Below are 4986 nucleotides of genomic sequence, written 5' to 3' on the forward strand. Positions count from 1 at the left end.
AGGCATGATGCACAACAGGGGACAGGAGCAGCAGCCCAGCTCCCCACCAGCTGGTGAATGGATAGAGGTGTGGAAACTTACAGGGCGGAATGCCACTCAGACATAAAAAGAAAAAAAAAAATCCTTTTTCTTTTTTATTTTCTTCTTTCCCTCGTCCTAGCCGTTCCTTGCCTCTGAGTAGTTTCTTTCCCTTTCACTATATCTAGTGTTCCTTTTGGATCTTATTTACTTTTTCAGTTTCTGACATGAGGCAGACAAGACGATGTTGGATGTTTTTTTTTTTTTTTTTTTTTTTTGGGATTGAACTCAGGTCCTTGCGCTTGCCAGGAAAGCACTTATTCCACTGAGCCATCTCCCCAGCCCCTAGATAAGATGATGTTAACATATGTGGGTCTGACTTTTTTTACTTGTGAATAGGGTCTCTATCTGAGATAACTGTACTGCTGATTTCTACAGGCCCACTGAAAGGAACCGTTGGTGCTTAAAGCTTTTTCTTCTTTTTAATTTTTTTCACTAATTTTGCATGTTTATCACAGGCAATCTGAACAACTAATTAGAAGTCAACAATTATGCAGCATAACAACTGCTGTCACAGGCCTATCCTCTTGTTTAGTGAAATCCTATATTATTTCTAATGTTTTTAAATTATTTTTTATTATCATAAAAAGAATAAAATTATGTCATTTGCAGGAAATGGACGGAAATAGTCACCACCTTAGTAAGTGAAATTAGCTAGACTCAGAAAGTCAAGGATTTCATGATTTCTCTTAGAAGTAAAAAACAAAACGAAACAGCAAGAATCGGAAGCAAGTGGTTGGAGACAAGAAAAGGGACAGGTGAGAGCGAGGAAGCCAGGGCCAGGGCATTGCGACAATTTGCGATGACACACAGCATCATTTTATCACGTGGTCACTATGGGCTGCAAGTTTCCTGCAGGAACACAGCCTGTGTTTCCTGACCCAGTGAGTTCTAGGACTTGACAAGAAGGTTTCCCTGGGCTAGAGAGCACCGGCTCTGGAGCACAGCGGGATGGGCTGGAATCTAGGCTCGGCCTCTTTTAACCAGCGCTGTGCTTAACGACAGTTAACAGAAAATCAGGAGTCAGTGAGGTCAGGAAAGTAGAAGCAATCCTTTCTGCCACTTAAGCAGAGGGCAGGAGGCCAGGGAGGTCGGGACAGCACTTTGGATCAGGCTGGTGACTGGGTGGTGGAGGACAAGAGGGTGGCTATCACCTAGGGGGCCACTCCCAGGGAAAGGAGGAACGGGGGCGCCAGGCAGGGGTGTCTCCTCCCTGCTGCACCAGGCTTCGAGGCGGGAAACTTACGCCTTCCCGGAAGCAGGCTCAGCACACCTCGCGCTACCTTTCTCGGTCTGCATGCGGTGCACAGGGCTACTTCCGGCCACAAGGAAGGCTGAGAACTTGATGATCCACAGAAGGCAGCCACCGTCAGGACAGCTGGCTCCCGGTCAGCCGACACTCGGACTCGAGCCACTTACTGCACACGTGACCCTGGACCACGTACAGCCCCCCGGCGCCCTCCTGTCTCCACTTTCTTACACCAATGAGGATGACAGCGCTTCCCACAAAAGCGTGTTGAGGGCGTCTGGATTACTTTGTGCAAAGTGTGTCTAACTCTGTCAGCACACAACAAACTCCGATACTTTCGGCTGCTACCACCAGCATATGCTAACTCAAGAAATCGAGCAAGAACTGAGTGTGTTCAAAAAGGAAGGGGAGAAAGAGAAAGAAGTTGGAACGTGGCAAGGGCTGTGCCTAGATGCGCATGCGGCACCCAGCAACCTTCTCTCCTGAGCTCCTGCAACACAGACACACATTGCCATACACGTGTCCTGTGGAGTCCTAGCCTCTGCCTAGAGCCTAAGGATGCCCCGCATACCGCGTTCCAAATATGTATTTGCACCCTAATGGACCTGAAATGAATGTGAAGGTGTCGACACTTAGAATACCCAGAATGCATGAAAGGCAGTATTCCCAGAAAAGATACTTTATGCCTCACTACTAATTTGACACTCTTAAGTCACTGTGGATTTGCTTTACCGGCTGCTGGATATTTTCAGATGCCTGCGAATATTCTTACAATCACCTTGATGAGGTAAATGCTATCATTCACTAATTTTACAGATGATTTGATTTTCATTGATTTTCCACTTGCACTCCATCGCTCCCTGTCAACGGTAAACAGCAATTTTGCAATGAGTATTTGGAAACAGTGGCAACGGGGCTCACAAGAGAGTCACTGGCACACGCACACGTGCACAAATCTCACTCACTCATCCGCCAGCAAGTGTGATCAGAAGGCACCTGCTTCTGCAGGCTTTCCTCTGGACGCGGAGGAGCTCTGGAGAAATACAAGACAGGGACATGCCTGTCAACATTCCAGCGCCTGCCAGGAAATAGCAGGAGTGTATCGGAACGTCATGGTGCAGTGGAGGCACTGGGGAAGCCGGCATGAGGAAAATGTGACCAAATTATTGGACAAAGCTATGAACAGAGAAAAGCATCTTCATGAACGAAGCACCCTGGTGATGCCCAGAAAATGGGCTCAGTCAGCACCTGGGCAGCCAGCACGGTGCCCGTGGGCAGCCAGTCACCTCTGCATCGTTTAGTGGCAGCGATGTGGTTTTCCTTCAGGTGCTGTCTGCTCAGTGGCTGTGCGTGCATCCTGGGAGGGCTCATGTCCCTGACAAAGGTTTCCGATTGGGCACAGCGTGTGAATCTGCTATGACACACATGGAATATTTGCTTCCCCGGACCACAGTGACTGTTTCAGGCATCACCGTGGGGCCCAATACAAATTAAAAATTTCATATTAAATATTAAATCATGGAAACTTGGCTAGAAGTATTATGGAGAAAACTCAAATAAAATTCTTTATCCACCTGGCTTTCTGAAGTCTCAGGGTTCAGGTGGGGCGGTGCAGAAGCCGGTCGAGGGAAGGGTCTTCCTGGGAGTGGGTTCCAAGAGAAGAAGGCTAGAGCTGCACAATGGAGAAAACAACATCCTGGCGAACAATGTCCAAGATGTCGGATCTTGTGTCTGCAGCGGCTGCCTCGGGAGCTCCATCGTATGCAATGATTTCTTTAAATTAGTGTGGATTGAATTTTCTGCCATTTGCAAGTAAAAGTATCTCAACTCATAAACTCCATGGAAAAACACTAAGCTAGGCATTAAGAAACAGAAAAATACAAATGTTAGTTGTTTTTCCCCCAGTAGACATTTCTAAGCAACAGAGAGAAACTACATTAATTACCACAAACTAAGTTTGCCGTTTATGATTTATGGGGCATGCAGTAAAATGTGCAGAAGAGGCTTGCTTCGGGGGTGAGGAATAATTATCTTTAGACTAAAAGCTGCTCCACTTTTGTAGAACAAATTATAAAACAAGATTCTGAATGGCCAAACTGTTCTCAAGTAACTTAAATTGGGTTTAGAACAAACTGTGAGAATTATTTATGAGAATCCAAAAATATCCAGCACTCAGCAAGGTAAACCCACAGTATCTTGCATCCAATAATAATTATCAGATATTAAAAAGGAAAGGGAATAGCACGGGTGTGAGGAAGAAGATCAATCACTAGAGATCAGCTCAGCACAGACACCGACAAAGAGAACAGCACACATGACCACAGTTGTATCCTCCGTGTGCCAAGAAAGGAAAGACCTGGAAGCAAAAGAAAAGGCTCACACTAAGCTTGTAGAAATGAAAACTGTGCTATGTGAGATCAGAGGTTAAACAGCACAGAAGCAAAGGTAAGTACACTTGAAAACACCTCTGCACAAAGTATTCGAAACCAAATGAGACAGCATAAAGATGCCAGGGATAGAGGTGAAAGAGAAGGAAGGAGGAGGGAGGGGTGGAGAGAAAGGAAGAGAGGGAGGAGGATCATCGCGGAGTTTGGACTGTTCAAAATTGAACAATCACAGCCAAAAAAAAAAAAAAAATCCTTGTCAACTTTTGGAGGCTTGCGGATTAGCTCAGTTGTTTATGCACCGGCTGGGGCAAACCCAGTCAGGCTCAAGGGAGCACAGTTCAATCCCAAGCTCCCCATGCCTTACCAGACCCACCCTTAAGGCAGCCAGAGCCAGCCAAAAAAAGCCGTCTCAAGATTGAACACTCTGAAGTGCTTGCAATTTCATTTTGAGAGTGAGACAGAGAAACATAAGGAACAACAGCCAAAAAAGAAAATACAAACTCTTAAAATGTTCTCATTTTTGCTCTGGTCTTCCACCAAGTCAGCCAGGCCAGCTCTTCTCCCCAGGCTGCAACCTGGGGAATGGGTTTTGTGAGTTTCGATCTGCCTCTCTCCTGTCCACGAATCTATCAGCATTGTGGAGAGTCCCTGCCTAATTACAGCTGTAACCTGCTAGTAGCCTTTACTTGTTGTCTGAGAGAATCTTCTTATCTAGCCTAGACCAAATGAAAATGCGACATAGTGTCACCTACCACAGCGCTAGCAAGCAAATGAGAGTTGTTTAAAACCTAAACCTGATTGTCCAGCATGACCAAGGGGATACTCAGGGAAAACGGTGTAAAACGATTAAACCTAAGCCGGCCGCAGTGACTCCGCAAACTGAGTCAGCCCTCCTGTAGGTTACTAGGATGCTCCTGGTGATTGGACCGCATGAGCAGTCCGAACTGGGCCAGAGCTGAGAAGATTCTCAACAGCCAAGAAAATCAGTAACTCAGTCTGAGAGAGGCAGGAGGCCTCCACAGAAGCAGCTCCTGCTAGGGGGCACAGACACGAGGAAGGATGCGCAGCGTCACGAGTCCTCAGGCAGAGGCACATCACAGCCACAGTGAGGGCCACCACGTGCCTGAAGGAAGGGGTCTTACCACGCAATGTGAAGGGACAGTAAGTTCTGGTGAAGGTGTGAAGCAGCTGGAACTCTTCCACATGGTCAGTGGGAATACAAAATGGTGAAATTTCACTGAAGTGTTTTAGAAGATTGATATTAAATCTTCT

Source organism: Octodon degus, unplaced genomic scaffold, assembly GCF_000260255.1.
Source record: "Octodon degus isolate 3935 unplaced genomic scaffold, OctDeg1.0 scaffold00076, whole genome shotgun sequence".
In the NCBI taxonomy this organism is placed as follows: Eukaryota; Metazoa; Chordata; class Mammalia; order Rodentia; family Octodontidae; genus Octodon; species Octodon degus.